Source organism: Mustela nivalis, assembly GCF_964662115.1.
Source record: "Mustela nivalis genome assembly, chromosome: X".
NCBI classification, from domain to species: domain Eukaryota; kingdom Metazoa; phylum Chordata; class Mammalia; order Carnivora; family Mustelidae; genus Mustela; species Mustela nivalis.
The window spans coordinates 101939812-101967453 of NC_139040.1; the positions used below are offsets into that span (position 1 = coordinate 101939812).

The 27642-nt window shown below is 39.5% G+C and overlaps 1 pseudogene across 1 annotated transcript; it reads left to right on the plus strand.

The window, feature by feature from the left end:
* LOC309855929 (large ribosomal subunit protein eL6 pseudogene) lies at positions 1-7683 on the plus strand (annotated as a pseudogene). The gene is made up of 2 exons: positions 1-180; positions 6849-7683. The product of its transcript is annotated as a large ribosomal subunit protein eL6 pseudogene (transcript).
* Positions 7684-27642: the final 19959 nt, after the last annotated feature.

A 27642-nucleotide genomic window follows, 5' to 3' on the forward strand; every position in this document is an offset into this window, starting at 1 on the left:
ATGAGCTCAGTTTTGTGGGAAAAGAACCAGAAAAACCTAAAAGCTAATATGATGCCGTTTTTTCTGCTAATGCAGATAAATCTGTCCCTAATAAAAGTCAGAGTTTTATTGCAGAATGCAGTTGCAGATAATCGTTGTTGTGATGTAAATGATACAATTTATCTCACCGGGGAAGCAAAGGTAATTGAAGTCTTTAGATCATTTCCACATTTTAAGTATTCATTTATAGTTTTTTCCAAATGAAATATTTTACCCTGTGTATAGTGGAATCTAAATACAGTGATAAAAGAGCGACTTGGATTTAATTATTAGAATTGGCAAGTCATTCAATCATTCATTCCAAAGCTAATCATGGAGCATCTTCTTTCTGCCACATGGGATTAAGAACTGGAAGATGTTCACAACCAGAGCCCCAACAGAAGGTACACCTTAGTGGTTTTGAGTTTGCACTATTTCTCTATTTTTCTAAGTCCGACAGTCAGGCCAGTCTCCTTTGACTAACAGCTGCCTCCACACTAAAGGTGTGACCTGTGGCTGTGGCACAAAATTTTCCCTTTGAGAGATCTATGGGGTCGTGGGAGAACCTGCCAGTGCTGCTGGCACCTCTACCCCTAGAAACAGTGACAGGGAAGAGCGACCTGGGCAACTTGGAATCAAAATACCATACTGTGGGCTCCATTTTCTCTTTAAGTTGGGTTGCACATCAGGATGAGATGCTAAGCTTCTAAGAACCACCAAAACTCCTCTTATCTTCCTTCATTCCATCTCCTTTCATGCCAGCTAAGTAATGACTTCCTCCCAGAGGACTCAGCAGCATGGCTGAGTACCAACAGGCTTCAGAGGTAAGAAGACACCACTGTTTCCTGTTTGAGCTACATTGGACATTCTATGTAGTATTCTGTCTGTCTGTTCTGATTTTTTTTTCAAAGATTTTATTTATTTGACAGAGATCACAAGTAGGCAGAGAGGCAGGCAGAGAGAGAGGAGGAAGAAGGCTCCTCACTGAGCAGAGAGCCCAATGCAGGGCTCAATCCCAGGACCCTGACATGACCTGAGCAGAAGGCAGAGGCTTAACCCACTGAGCCACCCAGGCACCCCTGTCTGTTCTGATTTTAATGAGGTGTAACTGACATAAAATAAACTACATGTGTTTAAAGCAATTTGAGAAGTTTCCACACATTTGTATTTCCATGAAAGCACATCACAGTCCAGATAATGAACAAATCAATAACCTCAAAAATGCTTTTTCATGCCCCTCTGGTACTTGGAATTCTAAGCCCCAGATTTTTCAATCGTAAAACCAGCATGAACATTACAACCTCATAATGTTTCAGTAAAAATTTACAAAATTCCAAAGAGCACACTAGGTAGCAGGGGATAAGGTTGTGTTAAATCCTTACCCCCACTTTGCATTTAGTGAATATGCAGGAATCATGGCGCTCCGACTGACCGTACCATTTTATGCTTCTCGTCCTCTTCCCTCTGATAAATCAAATCTGCTCTCACGCTTACAACCAGAAATAAGATTCCACATGGATTTTTTGAGCGAGCTGTGCAGGACAGAACTGGGTATTTTGAACTATCCAGGGAGAGGATGGTAACTACAGACACAGTCTCTAGTTCTGAGAGACCACTAAGCCAAAGCCTTACGTGAATGTGGAAGAGAAGGGTGTATCAAGGGCAGTAAGCTCACTACGGGAAGAGAGTGTGATCTCTCACCAACAGCAGACACCAGGGGATGGAGAGTCACAAAATTCTGTCAACAAGGTGATACAGAGGGACCCTTAGCTTCCAGGAGAAAGCTGTGCTTACCTGATTCCACGTGGACTTGGTCAGAGCTTAGTTCTGTAGATGTTTAAATGAATATAGTTGAGACATGACACTTCTTTGAGAATAGACCATTTTCATATACCTGTGTAGGAAAAAAAAAAGGAAGAAATGAAAGGTGAGTAGAAACTGCCACACTACAATATTCCTCTTTGGAGTTACGATCGTTTTAGGCTGATCATTTTTTTTTAAGTTTTTATTTATTGTGGTGCCTGGGTGGTTCAGTCATTAAGCATCTGCCTTTGGGTCAGGACATGATCTCAGGGTCCTGGGATCGAGTCCCTCATTGGGCTCTCTGCTCCACAGAAAGCCTGCTTCTCCCTCTCCCACTCCCCCTGCTTGTGTTCTTTCTCACTGTCTCTCAAATAATGAATAAAATCTTTTTGTCAAAAAAAGATTTCCTTAAAAAAAGATTTTATTCATTTATTTGAGAGAGAGAGAAGGAGAGAGAGAGAGAGAGAGAGAATGAGCAGGACAGAAGGAGAGGGAGAAGCAGGCTTCTGGCTGAACAGGGATCCCAATGCAGGGCTTGATCCCGGGACCCTGGGATCATGTCCTGAGGCCAAGGCAGATGCTTAACCAACTGAGCCACCTAGGCTGATTATTTTTAAGAAACAGCAGACACAACAAAAGCTTGGAGAAAACTGAGTAGAAGTTAATCTTTTGCAAGAGACATGTACAAGAGAAACCTGCAATTGGAAGGGCATATCCCTCTCTGAACCCAGAAGAGAAGAACCACTCCAACTCCAGCAACTCCTATCAATAAAAAAGGCAGGAACCTAATTCAGTATAACAACTTTACCCTTGATTACTATACTTTTCCTGATAGCCTCCCATAATGGACTCCCTACACCCAACATCTGTCTTTAGCTGGAGATGGTATTTAAGGGGGTGTCTTGGCCCATTTCAGGGAGTTACCCAGTTTCCCTGGGTCTCACCCAGGCATAAAGGAGATAATCAACTTCTGTTATTTTCTCCTACTAAGCTGTCATTTTATTACTGTGTGTGTGTGTGTGTGTGTGTGTGTGTGTGTGTGTTGGTGGGTGGGGGAGGGGCTCAGCCAAGAACCTAGAAGGATAGAGGGAAAATTCTGTTACCCCTCCCACAAAACTGTCTTAAGGAACCCACTTGCTTATAAGAAAAGGAATGGATGGATTTCATATTTTCAAAAAAGTCAGTACGAAGTCCAGGTATGACTATAACCATTTTCTCATTTAAAAACTGACGTTTAGATGGTTATGTTGTTTTGAATTGAATCTTGCTAGTTTTCTAACTGTTAAAATTCACATGTTTAAAGTCATATTCAAGCAGTAGATGATTCAAAGCAATATAAGTTTGTCCAACTGGAATTTGGGATATTTATTTTAAAAGCACACTATGTCATTAAATTATCCATATCCTAACACACACAGGCCTATAAAATATGTTAATTCATTCTTTTCCAGCTTGGGATCTCACATCTCAGGCAAAGCCCTTTTTTTTATTGTGCTTTCTAAAATAGTAAGTATTATGAAGAACATTGGAAATGGTAGAATTGTAACTATTTTTTAAAGTTTTGAAAAGAGATGAAATGGATTAGATTCAATCATAAGAAACAGCCATTTGTTAGGTTAAAATCATTCAAGTACAATAATTTTTATGGTTCATGCTAAATATTTCAGCTTCTCTATGAGAATTTTGGGACAGAGTCTACTTCCAGAAGCCTACTTCTATTTTGTTTTTTTTTTTTTTTGTAAAGCATTTCTGTTAACAAAGATAAAGAACAGAAATGGACTCAAATACAGAAAATAAGCAGGTGGTTGCCAGAGGGGAGAGAGGTGGGAAGATGCACAAAATAGGTAAAGGGGATTAAGAGGTACACACTTCCAGTTATAAATTAAATAAATCACTGAGATCAAAGTACAGTATAAGGAATATAGTCAATAATAGCATAGTAACTTTGGTGACAAATGGTGACTACATTTATTGTGGTGAGTGCTGAGTAACGCATGAAATTGTTGAATCACCATGTTGTGTCCATGAACCTAATGTAACACCACTGTATGTTAACTATACTTCAATAAAAAATGCTAATGCAAAGATCATTATCAAAATACTATGAAACAGAATTTACTACCATATTAAAGGAATGTACACCATGACCGATTATTACTTCTAGAATGCAAGAATAGTTCCACATATAAAAATTCAATACCACACAGGTTAAAGGAGGAAAAAAAGCCCACATAATCATCTCAACAGAGGCAGAAAAAAATTTGTCAAAACTCAATGCCATTTCATGGTAAAAACATTCAAAAAATAGAGATAGAAAAAAATTTCTTCAAAATGCTAAAGGCCATGTATGAATAAAAAAACAAACCCAGAGCTAAAATACTCTACAATGAAAGACAAAAAGATTCCCCCTAAGATTAAGAACAAAACAAAGATGTCAGCTTATGTCACTTGTATTCAACATATAATTAGAAGTTCTAGCTACAGAAAAAAAGGCAAGAAATAAAAGGCATCTAAATTCTAAAGGATGAAGTAAAATCTCTCTTTATAAATGACATGATCTTATATGTAGAAAATCTTAAATATTCCACAAAAAACCATTAGAGCTAATAAACAAATTCAGAACACAAAATCAACAAACAAAAATCAGATGTGTTTCTATATACTAACAACAAACAACTTGAAGAGGAAACTAAGGAGAAAATTCCACTGAAAATACAACCAAAAAGGATGAAATACTTAGGAACAAATTTAATCAAAGAAGCTAAAGATTTATATCCTGAAAACTACCAAAAATTCTGAAAGAAACTGAAGACAACTTAAATGAATGGAACGATATTCTATGCCCATGGATTCGAAGATGTAAACTGTTGAGATGACAATAGTACCTACCCAAAGAGATCTACAGATTCAATGGTGTCTTTACTGACATCCCCATGATATTTTTGCAAAAAACCAGAAAACCCCATTCTAAAATGTATGTGCAATCTCAAGGAACATGAATAACCAAAACAATGTTGAAAATAAAAAATTCGAACAACTTAGCCTTCCTAATTTCAAAACTTAATGAAGAGCTATAGTAATCAAAATAGTATGATACCATTAGTGAGCCCTGTTGCTTGACTATAGATCCCAACAGTATCTCTTACCAGAGTTTTTTGAGGTGTTGACAATGACTAGAATATACCAGCACCAGACTGGGAAAGCCCTGGTAGTAATGGAACGCCTAGGTCATACCCCACATATCCCCTTCCTTGCCCATGATCACCGCTGAACACATAGTGACCCCCACCCATGATCATGCACTCTCCACATGCTCCCTTGCATGTTCCCACCCAACCCCATCTATAAAACTTAAGGTGTGCATCTTGTGGGTAGAGAGGTCTGTTGTTAAGGCTTGAGCCTGCCACTTTTTCTAGACCTTGGCACCCAAAATAAATTTCTCCCTTTCTTTTTTCCAGATTCTTATTTCTTGAGCTATTGGCTTCTCTTGTGGTGAGTTTATCTGAGTTTTTAGGCAGCAGCGTTGGCAAGCCTGGTCAGGAGAAATGCTTTCAATTTGTCCAGCCTACTGGGGCTTTCCCAGGATGCACCAGTTGGCTATAGCAGTGCACCAGGGCTTACCGGTTCATTTCCTGAGTTCACAACTGTAATAGATAGTTCAGTAGCAATACTGGCATAAAGACATATATATTAATGTAATAGAAAACCTAGAAATAAACCTTCTCATATACGGTCAAATGATTTTTGGCAAGGCTGCTAAGACCATCAAATGGGTGAAAAGACAGTCTTAACAAAATGCTGCTGGGATAACTGGATATTGACATGCAAAAAAAAAAGTGGTACTCTTATCTTACATCATATACAAAAATAGACTCAAAATGGGTCAAAGACCTAAACATAACACAAAATTATAAAACATAAAAAGAAGAAAGTGGGAGAAAATTTCATGAAACAGGATTTGGTATAGATTTGCTTGATTAGGACATTCAAAGCACAGGTTTTTAAAAAAGAATAAATAAATTGGACTCAATCAAAGTGAACAACTATTACTGTATAGCAAAGGACAATGTCAAGAGAGTCACAAAACAGGAAAAAGTCACAAAATGGGAAAAATATTGGCAAACAATATATCTCATAAGGAATTAATAGTTAGAATATACAAAGAATTCCTACAATTCAAAGACAAACAAACAAACAAAATGCCCAACTAAAAGCCTGATGATTTATTTATTTTTTACTTTTTTGAAGATTTTATGTATATATGTATATATTTGATAGAGACAGAGAGAGTGAAAGAGCACACAAGCAGGGGAAGCAACAGGCAGAGGGAAAGGGAGAAGCAGGCTCCCCGCTGAGCAAGGAGCCCAATGCAGGGCTTGATCCCAGGACCCTGGGATGATGACCTGAGCTGAAGGCAGATGCTTAACTGGCTGAGCCACCCAGGCTCCCCATTGATGAAGGATTTAAACAGACATTTTTCCAAAGAAGATATGCAGAGGGCCAATGTGCAGGTGAAAACATGCTCAAATCAGCACTGGTAGTCATCAGGGAAATGCAAATCAAAACCACAATGATATACCACTTCATATCCATTAGGATGGCTATTATACCAAAAAAGAAAAAAAAAGAGAAGAAGAAGGAGAAAGAAGAAGAAGAAGAAGGAGGAGGAGGAGGAGGAGAGGAGGAGGAAGAAGAGGAAGAAGAAGAGGAAAACTTAAAATGCTGATGAGATTGTAGAGAAATTAGAAGACTTGTGCTTTGCCAGTGAGAATGTAAAATGATACAACTACAGAAAACATTTTGGCAGCTCCTCGATGTAAAATAAAAACTTTTATTTAAAAAAATTCTTCTGATCTTTGGAAAAACAGTTAAAAATAATAATAGCAATAGTGTATTTGACCCTGCATGCATATAGACACAAATATTCTTATGTAAACTTGTATACAGGTGAAATGAAATGACTCCAACTATACAAAGAACTGGAGGAAGGCATTAACAATATTTCATTTTCCTTCCCATCTTGCAAGGTGGCAGGTGAGGAAGTTGAGAAGTCAGATACCAAGGAGAGGAAACCTGAAACCAAGAAAGCTGACATAGGTGGCAAGGTTAAAAAGGGTAAGCCCAAGGCTTAAACACCAAGGAACAACAGCCCAATCCCTGTCCCAGTCAGAGAAATTGGCAGATTTTCCCCATCAGATATGTATTCTAGAAAGGTCCTGTACAAGAGGAAGTATTCAGGAGTTAAATCCAGGATTAATCTCATTCTTGCTACTGTCACAAAACCAGTTGGTGGCGACAAGAACGGTGGAACCTGAATGGTTAAACTTCACAAAATGCCAAGGCTTGATCCTACTCAAGTTGTGTCTCGAAAGCTGTTGATCCTCGGCAAAAAGACCTGCCCGTTAGCACGTGGGAAAACTGGAAATGGCATCACTCCTGGGGCCAGTGTGATCATTCTGACTGGGCGCCACAGAGGCAAGCGGGTTGTTTTCCAGAAGCCGCTGAGCAGGGGCGCGCTGCTTGCGATCGGACCTCTGGCTGCAGCCGAGCTCCTCCGTGCGGAACACAACACCAATCTGTCATTGCCATCTCCACCAAAGTTGTACGGGGGCTGTGAAGATCCCCAGAGTTCTCACTGACCCTTCTCACTTCAAGAAGATGCAGAAACCCGGACACCGGGAAAAGTGAGATCTTCCTCACAGGGAAAGAGAAAAAAGAGATTACAGAACAGGGCAAGGTTGATCCCAAATCTGCAGTCTCGCAAATCTTGCCCCAAATCAAAGCTCTCCCTCGGCTCCAGGGCTGTTGTGCTCTGTGTTTTCTCTCCCAAATGGAGTTTACCCTCACAAATTGGTTTTCTAAATCTCTTACAAAGAATCTAATTAAATAACTGATCCGTTATTTAAAAAGATTTTTTTTTCTTTTTGAACATTTATTTTAGAGAGAGAGCATGAGTATGTGTGCATGTGGGGAGGGGCAGAGGGAGTGAATCCCGAGCAGACTCCCCAGAGTGCGGACCCCCCCCCCCCAACATGGGACTTCATGCAGGGCTCTATCTCACAACTCAGGAGATCATGACTTAAGCCAAAGCCAAAAGTTGACTTGTAACTAACTAGCCACCCAGATGCTCCAAGAATATTTTGTTTTTGTAAGTTACTTATACTACATGTAAGCAGTGTAACTGAAGTATACCTGTATTAATTGTAAATATATATAACAAACACTAGGGCAATGACTAAAGACAGAAAAAAGGATAATCTGCATGTTAAGAAAGAAGATGGAATCACATAAAATGCTCAATTAAAACCGCAAAAGCAGAAAAACATGGAAGACAAAAAGAAGCCAACAAATAGAAGCAGTGATAGGATAGATATTAATCCAACTATACACCAGTTAAGACAGAGACTGTGAGAGTGGATCAAAAAATAAGACCTACCTATATGTTGTCTATAAGAAAGCCACTTATTTTTAAGATTTTATTTTATATATTTATTAGAGAGAGAGAGAGAGAGCACAAGCAGAGGGAGTGGCGGCAGAGGAAGAAGTAGGCTCCCCTCTGAGGAAGGACCCTGATGCAGGACTCAATCCCAGGATCCTGGGATCATGACCTGATCTGAAGGCAGATGCTTTAACTAACTGAGTCACTGAGACATCCCAAGAAAACAACTTTATAAATGGTAAGACACATATAGATTAAAAGTAAAGGGATGGGAAAAACAATTCAATTAAAAAGTGGACAGAGGACTTGGATAGACATTTTTCTAAAGAAGACATACAAATGGTCAGCAGGTATATGTAAAGATGCTTAGCATCACCAAATAGTGAAATATGAATCAAAACCACAATGAGGGGGGCACTTGGGTGGCTAAGTGGGTTAAGCATCTGCCTTCAACTCAGGTCATGATCCCAGGGTCCTGGGATCAAGCCCTGAGTAGGGCTCTCTGCTTAGTGGGGAGCCTGCTTCTCCCTCTGCCTGCCCCTCTGCTGCTTGTGCCCACTGTCTCTCTCTCTCTCTCTTTCTGTCAAATAAATAAATAAAATATTTTTAAAAAAATCACAATGAAATATCACCTCAGATCTGTTGGAATGGCTATCAGCAAAAAGAAAACAAATAAAATTATTGCCAGGAATATGGAGAAAAGAGAAACTGAGCATTGTTGGTAGGAATGTAAATTGGTATGGCTGGTATGGAAAAGAGTGTGGAAGTTCCTCAAAAAATTAAAAATAGAACTGCCGTATATTCTAGCAATTCCACTTCTGGGTGTTTATCTGAAGAAATGAAAACACAATTTGAAAAGATCAATGCACCCACATGCTCATTGCAACATTACTTACAACAGCCAAGATGTGGAAACAGCCTTAGCGTCCATGAGTTGATGAAGGGATAAAGCATGTGTGGTATATATGTACATGTGTGTGCATGTGTGTGTAATGGAACATTTTTCAGCCATTAAAAGAGAATGAAAGCTTGCCATTTCCCAAGACATGGATGAGCTAGAGAGTATAATGCTAAGTGAAATAAATCAGAGAAAGACAAATATCATGCGTTTTCACAATCTGCCAAAACTCACATGTTGTTAGAAAAAATCTGGATGCTGTACAACATTTTTACTCTCAGGAAAGCATTCCACATAAGTTGGAAGCAAGACAAATTTACTATAGCCTCACCATGTAAAAGAGGTAGATAGTTCTTGAGCACCAATGGTAAGAGTTTTATTTACCCAGGGTGATTTTCTCCTATTAACAATAGAACTTGTGTTGGGAATCCTCCATTTATGTGGCATTCCTTATTATTAGAAAAGCTCCTGGTTCATCAGCTCTCCAATGAGGCTGGAAACTGGGATCGAGTCTTTACAGTTTGGAAGATTTCAGAACCCCAAATGCCAGGAGAATTAGTTTAGCCTGCAGTGTTATACACCACCATTTCAGTACAGGGAAGACATTTTCAAGATGGATACTTGATTGGTAACAGTATGATTCCTCAAGTTAATGTCTCAGGCAAGGAATTAATAACCCTACTGGCAACAACTTCCTTTTTTGTACACTAGGCAAACATCATAGTTTAAACAAATGCCATGTGAATGTTTTGGATCTACTGTTTCTTTTGGGATGGCATAATCCTCTTTGACTTTAGAAACCATCATTTCATTTGCTTCCTCTGTCACTGATCATCATGCAGAGATCATCATGCCCTCTAGCTCAAAAAGGCATATGGCATCAGGGGCTATGAAATCCACTGTGAAATAGAGTAATGCCAAGTAAGGAGGTTTTAAAACACAATTGTAAAAAGTTTACCTTCCTCTGCTTTCCTCATTGCATGATCTGAGTATCTTTTATCAGCCTGCCTTAAGTGTTCAACCGATGTCCTCTGGTTAACAATTTGGTAGATGGCCCTGTGGGAATAAATACATGGTAAAAAGAGAGGATAACATAGAGACTGGAAAACAGCAGGGGCCCAATAAATATCTGCTGAATGAACTTTTGAAATGGCAACACTCTTAGCATTAAGCATGTTATAGTTTGGATTCAGTGTTGAGTTCAAGATCATTAAGAAACACGTTGCAGCTGGGTGGCTCAGTCGGTTAAGCCCCTGCCTTTGGCTCGGATCACGATCTCAGGGTGCTGAGACTGAACCCCGCTTCGGGCTCCATGTTCAGCAGGGAGCCTGCTTTTCCCTCTGCCTCTGTCTCTCCTCCTCCTTCTGCTCGTTCTATCTCAAATAAATAAATAAATAAATAGAACCTTCGAAGAAAAGAAAAATCCAATGAGGATGTGACCCAAGGGAGAGTGACATCAGTAAACTGGGGCAGAATGCAGAGCAGGAAGTATGTGAGCCCTGAGGACTCTGGGCATCTACCAGAATTAAGTTTCAAAAAATGGATGGAGCTTGACTGATGTTTTTAAAGTCAACCAGTGCCAGGAGCTGTGTATGGCAACCTACAAGGTGTTTAGTGCTTTTGGTATAAGAGAATGAAGTCAAAATTCACTCATATAAAAAAAAAATGCTTGAAATTATATGTTATCTTGCTTTGTGTTGTTAACAAACATTTTCCTTCCAGATCTAAAATGATTGACCAGCAAGTGCTTCACACATACTCTACCTTGTCCTGCGAACAACTTATCTACAATCCCTAGAAAGAAGGCAGTCAGTCAATCTTCAGCATATTGATTCTCTGATACTTCTAGAGAAGCCAGCATGATAGCCAACAAGGAGTTCAGTGTTCAGTATCTTTAACATATATTAGGAAAAAAAGGGATAGAGAAAATATTTCAATTGAAAAATGGGTTTTAAAATGTTGGGTGATTCCTCACAGAATAAATGAAAATGCCTAATCAGCATATGAAGATATGTTCACTCTTAATTATGAAGGATAGAATACGATCACAATTGATTACATTTGCCTATAAAGACAGCAAATACTTCTTTGCTCCCTTTTGGTGGGTGATGAACGAGACAGATGTTACAATGTCTTATTTGTGGATCATTGGTACAAATTCTCTGAAAGGCAATTCAGTGTGTTATCAAAAGACTTAAAAATACATGTGCCCTTTGATTAAGAAACTTAGAATCTGACAATTTAGTCTCAGTAGATAATTATATATGTGCATAAACTTTAGCAACAAGGTTGTTCCTCATAATAACATTTATAAAATTAAACTATTCAAAAAAAGATGATTGGTTAAATAAGAATGAATAGGAATAGTTTTAAGACTTATTTATTTGAGAGAGAAAGAGTGGGGGGTAGGGGCAGAGGGGGAGAGAGAATCTCAAGCAGGCTCCCCGTCGAGCGTGGAGCCCAATGTGAGGCTCGGTCTCCTGACACAGAGATCATGACCTGAGCCAAAATCAAGAGTCAGATGCTTGACTGACTGAGCCACCCAGGTGCTCCAAGGAACAGAATTTTCTTAAAACAAACCAAACTTAGGGGGAATTATCAAATAGCATAAAATAAGATGCCAGATAGGGTGTGTGTGTATGAGTGTATGACAGAATACAGGAAATGACGAGAGACTAAAAATGGAGAATGTTCTAAATGGAGAGTCTAAAAATGGAGAATGTGCTTCCTTTTCTGTGAAGAAAAATAAAGAAGAATAGAAGCAGGCAAAATAGTCTGTAAGTGAAAGAAAACAAGGGTGAATCGTGAGAGAGGGCAATTAAGATTTTCCTTCTGTTCTCTCTTGAGGCTTTAGGTGTTCATTCTTTGCATAGTTTGTCAACTATGCTGTGGAGCACTTCTGTGCATTATCTCATTTAATCCTAACAACAGATATGAACTTACAATCATTATCTAAACTTTAAAGATGAGGAAAAGAGATTGAAGTTCCTACAGATAATAAGAGACAGAGTTGAGATGCTAGCTTCAGAGCTTTTGAAGAGACTGAACAGAGTAGAGGACATGAAGAACTGTGTATGCAAGTGAGTTCTAGGGAAGAGTGATTCTGAATGTAGTGTAGGTAGGCAAGATGGGCTCACGATCTTCAGGTGGTGCTTCGGCTCTGAGACACAGAGACGCCCTGTGTCCTCAGCACCAACAATGCAGAGAGGCAGAGGTTTTATAAGAGAATGGCAATTGGGTAAGCCAGGGTCATGGGGAGAGTTTCAGTTTTTGTATACCAGTGCTGCCCTTCTATTGATCACATATTATCTTGTGAAATTTTTAAAAATTCAAGGTATCTCTGAGAGAGCTCACTAGGAACAGTGGTGAAATTTGTTGGGTGTCAGGGCAGAGAACAACATAATGGAAAAGAAGACAATGTATGGGGGGAGGAAACAAATATTCCTAGGAATCCACTGCACACTGAACTGTTTGCATACTTTGTTTCATTTAATCCTCAAAGAAAAGCAAGAAGTAGAAAAAGTTTTAAAAAATCTTATAAAACTAGGATTCGTATCATTAAGAGTTGAAGAGATTTCTTTTCTTTTTTTTTTTTTTAATTCATTTGACACAGATCACAAGTAGGCAGAGAGGCAGGCAGAGAGAGAGAGAGAGGAGGAAGCAGGCTCCTTGTGGAGGAGAGAGCCCAATGTGGGGCTCGATCCCAGGACCCTGGGATCATGACCCGAGCCGAAGGCAGAGGCTTCAAGCCAGTGAGCCACCCAGGCGCCCCGAAGAGATTTCTTTTGTCTTATAAACATGAAGATATTTTCCCAATGCCAAAGCACTAATAGATGGCAAAGTCAGAGTTTCTCTCTAAAAAAATGAACATCAGAATGAATGACAGAACCCAAATGTCTGTCAACTGAGGAATGGTTATCAGTGTGGTGTATCCATATAATGGAATATTATTTGGCAGTTGAAAGGAATGAAGTAAGGACACAAGCTTCAACATAAACGAACCCTTAAAACATGACACTAGGGAAGCTGGTCACAAAATACCAGAGGGTGTAGGATTCCATCTATGTGAAATGTCCAGAATAGACAAATCTGTAGACACAGAAAACAGATTCACAGCTGCCAGGGGCTTCAGGAAGGGAGGACTGAGGAGTGGCTGCTAGTGTGTACAGAGTTTCTCACTGGGGTGGTGAAAATGTTCTGCAGAACCTTGTAGAAATACATTGAATTTACTAAAAGGTGCTCACTTGCATACTTTAAAATGATGAATTTTATGGCCTATGAATTATATCTCAATAATAAAAGGAAGAATGAATGATGATGAGGTAGTTTTGGGTTGAGGGATTACGAATTTTCTCTTTATTTTTTCCGAATTTTCTGTCCTGTGGTTAACTAACTTTCAAAATAAAAAAAGACAAAAGAAAAAAACCAGACATATGTCTACACAGAACAAGCAGCACCGGCGAGAGACACATCATAACATCATAACAAGTTACCAGATTTGTTCCCCGCTAAAGTTAAGGAGAAGGATCATCACTCCACAAGAAATGAGTTTACAAGCACCTGCTCTCAGTTACCATGGCAACCAAAAGGTCCTCACCTCCCCAAGATGCAGCACTAAGTAAAATCTACTAAATCCATGCTGGAAAATGCCTTCAATCTTCCCCTGTAAAAGAATCAAGGTCAACAGCCTGTTCTCGCTGGAAGACTCGTGCCTCACCCCTCTAAGTTGAGGGTGAGGAGAAGCATAAGGCAAGACATGCTTTTGATTGAGTGAGCTGGCCGATGATGAGGCTGTGGACCCCTGAACATTATCTTGGCCCAGCACTGACCAGCTGTGTGACCTTGAACAAGTTACCTGACTTCTCTGAACCTTGGTTTCCTTTCCAAGAAAAAAAAATCTTGGTTACCAGAGACTCAGTCCTCATGAGAATTCAGGGCTGCATTAGCATACAGAGTGCTTAGCTCTGTGCCAGGCCCTAATGACAGCTTAATAAACATGGCTGTTCCCATTATGGACTTTTATCATTTCTTCCGTTCCCTTGATAAATATGCATTGATTGTCAGCTCTGCTGGGTACGGTTTTTTAAACACTGGGAATAGAGCAGAAAACAAAACAGATAAAAAATTATGGCACTTACATGCTGATGGGGGTGTGCACAGGTAGGATTTTAAATTAATATAAAATTTAAGTGTTTAAGAGAAAAATAAATCAGAGAGGAGGTGTTCAGTGTCAATACGGAGAGTCCAGGTGGACAGATAAGGCTCTGTTCACTGAGGTGGGACTTTGGGTCGAGACACAAAAGAAACAATGACAGAGCCATGAGGGTATCTGGCAGAACATTTCAGGTAAAGCAAACAGTGAAAGCAAAGGTCCTGAGTTGGGAGTTTGCTCGGCATGCTTGAGGAATAGCAAAGAAGCTGTCCTATTGAGATCAGACTGAAGGGGACAAGGAAGAAGTGGAGAACTCTGTTCAGGGACAGGAATTCAGACCAGAGAGGAGCTTGGACCAGGCTGGTGAAGATGCTGGGTATCTTCTGAAGGGAACACTGGTAGAATAGCTCGACGGTGAGATATTTAAAGGCCTAGGCTCTATGCTAGTTTGAATTCACTACTATGGAAGTAATGACCTACTCGTGATAGGCACTTAAGAAATACTGAACATTCTCAAAAGTGGGAAGAGCCTGCTAATTAAGCCATGTTGTTACTCCTTGATTTTTCTTATCACCACTATCTGGATTTAATCAAACTACACTTCAGCTAATGCCAGAGAACTCACTACTTCTCTGGGCAAGTCATTGTACCCTTAATCAGTTCTGATCTCAAGGGTTAACTACTTCTCTGTAGAATTAAAAAACAAAAACATGAAGGGCACCTGGCTGGCTCACTCCGTGGAACATGTGACTCTAGATCTCCGGATTGTGATTTCAAGCCCCACAGTGGGTGTAGAGTTTACTTAAAAACACAAATGAGGGACACCTGGGTGGCACAGTCAGTTAAGCCGCTGCCTTCGGCTCAGGTCATGATCTCAGGGTCTTGGGATCGAGCCCCGCATCGGGCTCTTTGCTCAGCAGGGAGCCTGCTTCCCTCTCTCTCTCCGCCTGCCTCTCTGCCTACTTATGATCTCTCTCTCTGTGTCAAGTGAATAAATAAAATCTTTAAAAAAAAAAAGAACTACTTTTAAGTCTTTAGGTGCATTTTTAATCTGACAACTTGGCAGGAGAACACGAGGAGAGGAACAGGCAGGCTGTCCACCCAGATTTCACTGTGTATCAAGAAACCTATATTTGGAGATATCCATCAAGCACTCTAAAAACATATTCCTCCTTAACCGGGAACTCTTCTCCTGGAAACACTTCACCAACTTGTGGCCTGGAATTTCTTTTTAGCTCCTATGTTTGTTCCGTAACTTTCTTTCTAATAATCACTCTACCTGATGGGGGAAAAAAAGCCATAAGGAACATGAGATGAGGTCATCTATTATCATAACGTCGGCCCATCTTTTTCCTTATCCTACTTACTGTAAATATAATTCACAAGTGGGTTACTCTTGTCCACATTTCTTTCTCAAGCCTTCATATATTATAGATGTTAATTGACCTGATGCTATTCCTATGGTTGCACTCTTTTCTACTGCCTCTATTTTCTACATATAGTCCCGAGATTATGAGTCTTCTTTAACATATAATAATAATTTTTATTTTATTTTTAAGAGGTTTTTATTTTAGAGAGAGAGTGGGCGAGGGAGGGGAGGGGCTAAGAGGAAGGAACAGAGGGTGAGGACAAGGGGGAGGGAGAGGGACAAGCAGATTCCCTGCTAAGCGTGGAGCCTGACATAGGCCTTGATCCCAGGACCCTGAGATCCTGACCTGAGCTGAAACCAAGAGTCAAATGCTTAGCCAGCGGAGCCACCCAGATACCCTTGTAATAATTTTTAAAAATTAATCCATACAACTTCTTAACTGATCAGAAATGTAATGGATATTTGGGAAATTTTCTCTTTTTCTCTCAAAATTAATTTCTAGTGTGTATTAGGAACTAAAATTGCTTTAAAACGGTTGAAGCTTTCCCTCTGTAATTTTAAGATATAATGCACATAGTCTTCACAGAGCCAGCATTTTGAGATTAAAACCCCACTCAATATTAACAACTGATGAAGTCCTTTATGAAATTAGGTTCTGCTATGAAGAAAGAGAAGGGAGATCCCAACACTGCTTAAAATGGCAGATCACCCAGGAAACAATGTCCTTTATACCCGTAAACATCATTTTTTCTGACACAGTATTCCTTTTTGGAAGCCAGCCACATCACCAAGCCCAGGGTCCCACGTTCCCTCTATGAAGCCTCCTCTGTCAACCCTGGCCCCAGCGCTGCACCATCCTGGAACTCCCAACATCAGCTTTCCTCTCCCCTCCTTCTTTTTTTGGTTTTTATATTTTATTTGAGTCTAACTTTTGGTGTAAGATCCTCGAATTTCTGCTCTTTCACTCAGGAACTCTCGCATATACCATCCAGCCAATAATCCACTTCAGATCTTTCTTCTTTGGAAAGCAGAGGGTTTGCAAAGGAAAAGGGAAATTGATCATGCTTTGATTTTGCCTGAGTTAGGGGATTCTCTGTCTGCCTCCATACATCATAGGGGGCTTCAAATATAGGGCCTGGGGTCTCTCTTCCATCATGATGTCCTGTCAGTTAAGCAAAAGACTCATTTTCTTGTTCTAGGAAATAGATTTCTGATTGATTTCAATGGGAGTATCCATAGCAGGGAATTGGAATGTGGCCCACGAGAAGATTAAGAGCATAATCACGTGTCACTTCTACTGGGGATCTTTAGGGGAAGTGATGTCTGTTATGAAAAGGAGTTCTCCTCAGATGCTTGTTCAGCCCCCGGGGCCCAAGCAACGTAAGGTGCCTTAAAATTAGGGGCTTGGCAGTGGGTGCTGAAGACCCAGTTTCAACAAAGTTCCTATGGAATTTAACAATGCCTCAGTATTGTGACCATTCACTCTTAGACAGTTTGTTCAAGGGTCTACCTGTTTCTCCAAATCTCCACTGATCTCTGTATCACAACTTTTCTCCTATTAGTTATTTTATTCCCCAATCCTGAGGAAGTCCTACAAGCCTGAACATAGAGCCTCACCGCTTCCCTAGGTCTTACACATCTTTCCACTGCCCATGGGTCATTATGAAAACACATATTCAGTGTTTTTCAGGTTTTTCAACAAGTTTGGTGAAACTTATTTTTTCTTAAGATTTTATTTGACAGAGAGAGAGATCACAAGTAGGCAGAGGGGCAGGCAGAGAGAGAAAGGAGGAAGCAGGCTCCCCACTGAGCAGAGAGCTCAAGGCAGGGCTTGATTCCAGGACCCCGAGATCATGATCCAAGTCAAAGGCAGAGGCTTAACCCACTGAGCCACCCAGGTGCCCTGTGAAGCTTTCTTTTTTAAAAAAAGACTTATTTGACAGAGAGAGACAATGAGAGAAGAAACACAAGCAGGGGGAGTGGGAGAGGGAGAAGCAGACTTCTCTCCGAGCAGGGAGCCCGACACAGGGCTCAATCCCAGGACCCTGGGATCCTGACCTACGTCAAAGGCAGACACCCAATGAAAACTGAAGCTGTTTTAATGTAAGGAAACAAATTTTCTCTTCAAAAAGAGTCTAAGTTTGTCTTACTTCATGTAAAATGGCACTCTGGTCCTGCTAGAAACACTTTTTTTTTTTTTTAACATTTTTACTCATTTATTTGGGAGAGAGTGAGTGAGCATGAGTGGGGAGCAGCAGAGGGAGAAGGAGAGGGAGCAGCAGATCCCCTGCTGAGCAGGAGCCCAATAAGGGGCTCTATTGATCCCAGGACTCTGGGATCATGACCTGAGCCAAAGGCAACTGCTTAACTGACTGAGCCACCCAGATGCCCCAGAAACAGACCTATTTTCTTTTTTGATAAATAATTCTCAGTCTGTCTGCTCATAGGAATCACTGGGGGCTTTTTAAAAACTCCAGTGCCTGGGTCTCATCCCCAGACTGATATAAGTGATTTGGAATGAGGCCGGGATTTTAGAGTTTTTAAAAGCCCTAACACGCAGTCAAGATACACACCATTAGGGACGCCTGGGTGGCTCAGTGGGTTAAAGCCTCTGCCTTTGGCTCAGGTCACAGTCTCAGGGTCCTGGGATGGAGCCCCAAATTGGGCTCTCTGCTCAGCAGGGAGCCTGCTTCCTCTCTCTCTCTGCCTGCCTCTCTGCCTACTTATGATCTCTGTCAAATAAATAAATAAGATCTTTTTTTTAAAAAAAAAGATGCACACCATTGGCTTAGTCCATTTTCACCTAACACCCTTGAATAATAGAAGAACTATTTGCCTCATAACATATGTAGTCTATATTTTAAGACAAATTCAATCCTACAGTACAGCTGCTATTACTTTGATAATTCCAAACAGCAATTTTTCAATGCCTCTTTGATTTCTCACAACAGATATTCAGAGAAATGCTTGAGGGCATCAGATTCATCTTATGGAAAAAAAAACTTACATACATGCTTTAGCATCTTTTTCCTCCTCCATGGAACAGAAGGAAGCGAAAAGATAGATATGTTACTTAGATTGTGGTGATGATTTCACGGTATATGCATAGCTCCAAACATGTCAAGTTGTATACATTAAATGTGTAGATTTATATACTGATTATACTCAATAAAGCTGTTTAAAAAATATTTCAGCTAATCCACACAGAGAGTTTTCCAGAGAGATTTACTTGATGCCATGTAACAGAAAAATGCTATAGTATGGACCTTTTATAGAGAATCATAATGTAACTGTTAGCTATTTATGAAACACCCATTTAAAAATTTAATTTTCAAATGTTCAAAGAAACAAAGCGGGAAATTCTTTTTAGCATTCCATTGTAAATCTTTCTAGAACAGTCTTTGTTCTAAACTTCACGTTTTTTCTTCTGATAGTGTTCCATGAATATTCAGTAAGAAAATTCCTTACTTTTTTCCTTGTTATCCTAGGTCTTAAAATGATGTCTTAGGTTCAGAAAAAATACCACCCTCCAATATTTGGCTCCTAGTTTGGCAACATAAGTATCTCCTAGAAACATCTTAGAATTTCACATTCTCAGCATCACCTTAGAACTACTGAATTAGAAACTCTGGTTGTGGGATCCAGCAACCTGTATTTTAATAGATCCACAATTTAGATACTTACTAAGTTTGAGAATCAATGATACAGAAGATAATAGACATTTATATTTGTGCTCTGGCCCTAGAGAACATTTCAACTTGATTAGGCCCTGAATAAAACTTTGGAAATCAGTTTATTTATTATCCCTAAACCAGGATCCGGACTTGTAGAGAAAACCCCTAAAAGAGTCAAGACCACAAGACCATTTGCATGATGCTTTTAATATTCTTTGATTTCCTTGATATTTTTTGATTTCTGATCACTTTACAATAACCAAGCCATGCCCCTATCTGTTTTATCTCAACATGTAACAGTATTGATTGTAATATAAACATCTGCATGAAATTCTTTTCCCAAAAATCTTCAAGGGCAAGAAGGAAGACAGATTGCGGACAGGCTGCTCTCTCCTGAGAATTCAAGTTTGTTCTCGGTCAACAAGACTCTTCATTTCATATTTCAAATTTATTACCCTTCCGTGCCCCCAAGAAAGACCTCAAGGGAAGCTTAATGTTTAAATCTGGCAATTCGCCTCCTTCATGATGTTCAGCTTCTGTGTTCTTCTCCTGTTTCATACATCTCACAGTGCCTCATTTCTCTTCGTGATTTTCCTTACAATTGACCTCCTGTTCCTGTTGATGACAAGAAGCCTGCCTCATCTTCTTAGAATTTCCTTTTACACACAACCCACTGCAGGCATGTGCTGAATCATTAAACATCCGAGTCCAAGTTCCTTAAAAAGCAATTTCTAACAAATTTAAATTCTAATGTTTCATTGCAGGAGGGCTAGGAGGGGTGTCAAGTCCCAGAGAAGCAAGTGAGGTGACAGGGGAGGAACTGAGGCAAAAAGGAAAAGAACATAAACGTAAGAGGCTATATTATCAAGCTGGCCTCAGTATTATAAGAAAATGTAGCTGTTTGCTTGATCTCATGGGCCAGCTCCTGAGAGGCTATATAAAGCCATTTTACCTCAGAAGAATATGTGCAAAGAGGAAAATCCATAGGAATTAACAAAATCTTGTTTAGTATATCACACAGATTCAAGCTTGCCACCCAGAACATTAATTTCCCAAACCTCCAGGACATGTTACTGAGCTCTTCCAGGCAAGCACTAGGAAATTAACCCCTCCCCCATCCCGTGATACAGGCCATCACATAAACTACAAAAAGAGATGGGCCATAGCTTCCCTAGGTTGTAGCCCTGGGGTGTCTGAGCTGTGGGGGCTCTTGCTCTGGGACTATGGGGAAGCCTAGTATCATCCCGAGAGGCTGAGACAGCTGGCAGTGTCAAGACACGTGTCCACGTGTCTTGCAGGTGAGAAAGTCTTTAAGTAGTGGTTGTGGGGTCATATAGGTCCCAGAGGACCTGGGGAAGTGCAAAAAATGGGGTGCTCAGTTGTACCCCTTCAATCTAGTTGTGCCATGAAGGTGAAAATCCAATCCTTGTCAGCTGTAATTTCCTAAAAATATACTTTAATGATTATTGTTGTACCTGATCTTGAGACTGTAACAGACATACGTCATCTTTTGTTTCACTGGAACTTGAGATTGCCATCATCACCCGCCAGTACTTAGCCTTGTCTTGGTTGCTTTCCCAGAAGGGTGAACCAAAACTTGATTTCCAATGGGTCTATGCCCTAAGTAGTCTTTCACTTGCTGAGCTGGTGGATTGCTAATACTGCCCATTTATAGCAATTCTTTGAATGGAAGCAACAAGAAATGCCCCAGTGAAAAACCTGGGTACAAACTGCACTCCCCTTTGCCCCTATCGAAGTAGCATCCTTACTCTTCCTAGTCATCAAAGTATACTCCATTACCTAGTTTGTTTGCTTTCCCTCTGATAGGAGTCCCAAGTTGACATGGGGTAGTTTCACCCTTCAATTCAGGGGAATTCTTCAAATGTCCCTGTTAGTTTACCCCCCCCCCCCCGAAACTAGGACTTCTCATCTGGCGAAGTTAAAGATTCCACAAGTAGATCAGTGAAAGTGATGGCGAAATGGGCCAATGCTACTTACTGTGTATTCTAGCTACTGAGGACAAAGCCCTCAATGTATGTTGTTGCTTCAGTGTATATGTGACTTGGGGGACACTGCTACTATCCATGTATGTGATGACTCATATCTGTTTTGAGTGGGGTCCATTTTGAAAGAGGGCTCTTCAGCAAGTTCAATGTGAGGAACATGTTGGAGTAACACTTCTGTCATAGAGTCTTAGATCTGTTGATGCTAGAGATATACAGTATGGGTGATGATACTGTGTCAAGTCTCTGGCAAGCCCCAATAGGAAAGTTGCAGAGAAGAGCCCTAGAGTTCTGAAAATATACTATATTCTATATTACAAAGAACTAGTCCTCAAAATAACCCCCCTAAATGATCTCCTGGTGTACTACTAGGCCCCTGTAAAGACTGAGTACCTAGATGTGAAGTGGCCAAGAGACTTGAACTGCTCATCATTAATTGGGTGCTATCAAATCCATTGAGGTGTAAATTGAAACTGACTTTTAAAAAGGTGGAGGAGGCTTATAAACTGGGTGCAGAATCAATCATATAAGAGATTGCTATGGCCTGAAAATTTATGTCACCCTAAAATTCATATGTTGAAGCCCTAACCCGAAATGTAATGGTACTTGGAGATGGGGCCTTTGGGAGATAATTAAAGTTCGATGATGGATCCCTCATGCCCCGATTAGTGCCTTTATAAGAACTGACATCAGCAAGCTTGCTCTGTGTGTGTGTGTGTGCACAAAGAATAGGTCATATGAGCACAAAGAGAGATGGTAGCTGCTTGCAAGCCAAGAAAAGATGATTCTACCTTGCCAGCACACTGACCTTTGACTTCCCCAGACTACAGAACGAGGAGAAATAAATTTCTGTTGTTGAAGTAGTCTATGGCATTTTGTTATCACAGCTTGAGTCGACTAACACAGAAACAAAAACAAAACACAAAAACTTATAGGTATAAAACATTAAAATACCGGAGCTAGAAGGAATCTTTGTGGATTTATCAGTTCATTTTATAGGTAACTTGCAGAGTTCCACAGAAACTACAGAAACAGAGAGAGACAGAATTCCTGATGTCCTCAGGCCAACTCCTGACTGAACAGGACTAACTAAAGGTCATCATCTAGTATTCTTTCCATTTAAGCACTTGGCTGCATTTAAAGACAGACAAAGTGAATGAGCAACTGCAAAGCTCCATTTCACAGAACCAGCTACTGAGATAGGGCAGTATTCGAATTCAACTTAACACACCAGCCAGTACCTAGAAGATTCTAATGATGTCATAAAGTATATAATTTAGGTAAAAATGTCCTTCAATTTATAGAATAACTTTGTAAAAAACTTCATAGCTCCTTTTTGCATCTAATATGAACAGAAAGCAAAAAAAAAAATAAGAGAAAGGAAGATGATTTAGGTATTTTATTTTTAAAAAACTATATAAAACTTTATCAGTGCTTTCTCAGTATTACAAATTTAAGTTTATAACAAACTTACAAAGCTCCACTGTCATCCTCTTTTTACAGATAAGAAAAGTTGTGACCTTGAACAACTCACTTAATTTTCTAAGCCTCCGTTTTCTGATCTGAAGTCGATAACTGCATTACAGTCATGGAATCAAATGTCCTTATTCTTAGTAAATTCAGGCAGGAAGTGAACAATAAGAGATTTCATTCTCATAAGTTGTACTTAATGTCATCATTCAAAAGTTTCAAAATGATCATAACTCAGAGTTTAGCATTTTATAAGACTCACAAACAATAAAGGAAGGCTAGTGCTCCTGCCATGACATAATTAACTGTTCTCCCTTCATAAAACAATGCTGAAATAAAACTCACATTTTAAGCAAGTGAAATGTTAGTAAACCAGTTACAAAAATGTCTGTAGATTCGAAAAGGAGCCCTCAAACTGCAAAGAAAATGTTTACATATATTGCAGATGGCCCAGATTTGCAGCAATAAGACCAGAGTGTTTTTTATTTGAGTTGAATGTGTTAATATCACTACTGAGATTCATCCGGGGGGAAAAAGCTAGATCCTATTTTCCCCAAAGTTCTAACTCTGATGGAAAATCAACTTGCAGAGACAATAACAATAATACTGAGAAAGTTTCTCATCTGAGAGACTCAGCAGGGGAGAGAACCATCCTTCTGGCTGTTGACAGACTGCATTAAGCAGTGGACCATGATATACAGCCATACCCTTCTACTATGCAGTAAACATACCACTCAGGAAATGTCCTGCACTGGAAACCCCCAGAAAGCCCATGAGAAGTCACTAGGATGCTTAACGAGCAGCAAATTTCCTAAATGGGTGTGCAATTGTCATGGTGTGTAAAAAGGCCCCCACATTGTGCACAACATTGTATCTGGCCTCCATCTTCATTCTCTGTGATATTGCCGCAGGGAAAGAGTTGGCATGCTGAATGGCCTTGCAGAAGAAGAGAGGCATTCAAAGATTTCCATCATGACAATCTAGATTGTTCTGCATAGAAAATGGAAGTTAATGTTTTTTTCAGCTTATGTGGGCCCCTTATCTGTTGCTATTAGTGCCCTATCTCTCTACTTTTGGCATTTACCTCAACATATTAAAGGTTGCCTCCTGCAAACACTTGTTTGAAGCTGGAGCAGTCTCTGTAGTGGGCAGACCAAAGTGGCCAGGAGATTTAGTACCTCAAGAAGCAGTTCTCAAGGGCACCGGGGTGGCTCAGTGGGTTAAGCCTCTGCTTTTGGCTCAGGTCATGATCTCAGGGTCCTGGGATCAAGTCCTGCATCAGGCTGTCTGCTCCGCAGGGAGCCTGCTTCCCCTCTTCTCTTTCTCTGCCTGCCTCTCTGCTTTGTGATCTTGTGATCTCTGTCAAATAAATGGATGAAATCTTAAAAAAAAAAAAAATCTAAGCTCTGCTTGTTTGCAGTCATAGTTATCTTACTAACACACCATTTATGCCTCCCTCCCTTTATTGTCTCTCTTTGCTGTCTCCTAAAGGGTTTACAGAGATTAACCTGCAGAGAAGATATTTGTCTCAGGTTCTGCCTTTTAGGGGACCCCACACAAACACAGACTTCCGATGAAAACTTTTTGAAGTTCTTTAGATGAGAATAAACATCCCTCGAGATCATTAATCCCAGAGTAAATCATATATATCTTTTTATGGTTAAAATTATTTTTTTAGTAAACATGAACTATGTCCCTTAAGAATCTTACAAAACAGGTATGCAGCCTAAAAATTTTTTGAAAGGCTGAAGTTCTCCCTGCTTTGGCTTGCTAGCAGTATGGTGGTCATCTCTTATCAGATACACTATAGATTTATATAGGTGAACCCCAGTATATTAAGTACCTCTTGCAGGAACATTTTTTTTTCATTTTCTTGGCCTTGGCCTTTGTACTCCTTGAATAATTTCTTCACTGGATTCTTTAATATATACCCAGATAAGACAAGATCTTTACCAATCAACATTCTTAAGCCTTGGGAAAACACTTGAATGGCTTCCCTTGAGAAGTTGAGAGTGGCATGTTCTCGGAAGGAGTGTGAGCCAAGAGCAAAGGAATGAATACAGATGTGTGGGAGAGAATTAGGAAAGGCAACATTCCCTGTGTTTAGATTCCTCAGGTTTTGCAGACATGCTTCTTCCTCTCCACCCAACTTTATTGCCGCTGATGAATTTTAAGCCTTTTGGATTTGCATTGGTGCTTTTGGAAAAAAATCCCATGGGTGCTTTTTTCGAAGTCATGCCTTTCTCATTCTGATAAATACATCTCTAGCACTCCTTGATGACCAGGAAGTCCCAGACAAAATTCTGAAACAGAAAAAGTATGTGACCTCCTATTCTTTGACAATTCATGATCCCCTCAATCAAGTACCATCTTTCTTTCCCACTTCATCTTCAATGGGACCCGTTGTCAGGAGGAATCTTGACTTAAATTACTTACAAATTAGTTGCATTAGCTCTCCTAAGAGAATTCTCTTAATTATGAGAATTCTCCTTAATTATGTAATGCAAAGTTCTTAATTATGTAATAGAAAGTTTTATATCTCATTAATGATATTTTGAACACAAGAAAATAGGTGAGTAATGACTGTAGACGTGAGGAATCTTCTACTTAGGATTAACTCACAACTGCCTGTTTATCAGCCACCTCTTGAATTCCCCACAGCCATTTCTCCATAGTATTTATTTCTCATGGACCTTAAGTGAAAACATTCCATCGTAATTTTGGTTCAAAGAATCACTATTTATCAGACTACATGGTAAATTGCGTTTGTTCAGTGTGTATTTACTGAACCAATGGCAAGGATAATAATTTCTTTAAAAATTGCAACCTGATTCTTCATGGTCTTTTTTTTTTTTTTAAAGATTTTATTTATTTGACAGACAGAGATCACAGGTAGGCAGAGAGGCAGGCAGAGAGAGAGGAGGAAGCAGGCTCCCCACTGAGCAGAGAGCCTGATGCGGGGCTCGATCCCAGGACCTGAGATCATGACCCGAGCCGAAGGCAGAGGCTTAACCCACTGAGCCACCCAGGCACCCCTCTTCATGGTCTTTTAAAAACTGATTTTATTTGAGGGCTCAAGTGTTGCTTTCCTGAACAATAAAAAGCTTGGTGTGAACTCAGCCTGGCCCTTTAACGGAGAGGACTAAACAGGGTGAGTATGTCTTCAGGGAAAGCATGTAGGAAAGCCTAGTAATGCAAGCCCATCCCACACCATTTTATTGAAAAGAGAGAGCTGCATTGACCCCATTTCTACCATATGAGGCTTGTTGCTCACTTAATCTCTGCTCAATTTAAGATACAAATTTAGAGGCAGAGGTACAAGCTACCAGTAAGAAAAATCTCTTCTCTCCTTGCAGTTGTGTAGCATGTATGGTTATTACTTGATATTCTTTCTAAATATTAGACTTTGAGAGCACATTATTCTTTTTAATAATGCTAGTTACAGTTTTATTAGTGTATGAAGGAGATTTCTTAATAGTTAATATAAAGATAAACATTTAAAAATGAACAATGGTAAGTAAAAGGAAGGTTTTGTTTGTTTGTTTGTTTGTTTTCTGAAGGTCAGAAGTTTGGTCAGGATTCATTCCTGTTGAAGAAGACCACAAATCAAATTTTGGGGGGGTTTGAAAGATTTTTATATTTCTGTAAAAAATGCTACAGGAATTTTGATTGGGATTGCATGGACTCTGTAGATCCCTTTCAGCAGCATGGTCATTTTAACAATATTAATTCTTCCAATCCAAGAACACAAGATATCTTTCCTACTTATTTGTGTCTCCTTCAATTTCTTTTATCAGTGTCTTAGCTTTCATTGTACAGGTCCTTCATCAACTTGGTTAAATGTATTCCTAAACATTTTACTGTATTTGTATTCTCTTGTAAGATAGATTGTTGCTAATGTATAGAATTTAGGTGGATTTTTACATGTTGATTTGTATCTTGCAAGTTTACTACATTTCTGTCTCAGTTCTAATAATGTTTTGATGGAGCCTTGAGGATTTTTTATATATAAGATCCAATTAATCCGCAAATAGAGATAATTTTACTTCTTCATTTCCAATTTGCATGCCTTTTTTTTTTCTTGCCTAACTTCTTTGGTTAGGATTTCCAGTTACTGTGAATGAAAGTAGAGAGAATGGTCTTCCTTTTCTTTGCTTAAAGAAAAAGCTTTTATCTTTTCATCTTGAGGTATAAGGTTATCTGTGGACTTGTCATATATGGTCTTTATTTTGGTCAGGTACATTCCTGCTATACCTGATTTGTTGAGAGTTTTATCATGAAAACATGTTATATTCTGTCAAATCTTTTACCTGTATCTATTGCAATGATTTTTATCCCACATTCTGTTAATTTGGTATTTCGCATTTTACTTGCATTTGTTGAACCATTCTTGTATGTTAGGGATAAATCCCACTTGACCTTGGTGTATGATCCTTTCAATATGCTGTGGAATTGGGTTTGCTAGTGCATGTTGTCAAAGATTTTTGCATTTATGTTCATTAGAGATGTTGGCCTTTCATTTTCTTCTCTAGAATTATCCTTGCCTGGATTTGGTACCAGGTTAACACTGGCCTTGTAAAATGAGGCTGGAAGTGTTCCCTCCTCTTCATATTTTTGGAAGAGTTTGAGAAGGACTGTTGTTAATTTTTCTTTAAATGTTTGGTAGAATTCACCAATGAAGTCATCTAGTCCTGGACTTTTCCTTCTTGGAAATTTTTGATTACTGATTCAATATCTTTATTAGTTATAAAACTATTCAGATTTTCTATTTTCAGGTTCAGTCTTATTAGGTTATATATTTGTATATGTTATATAT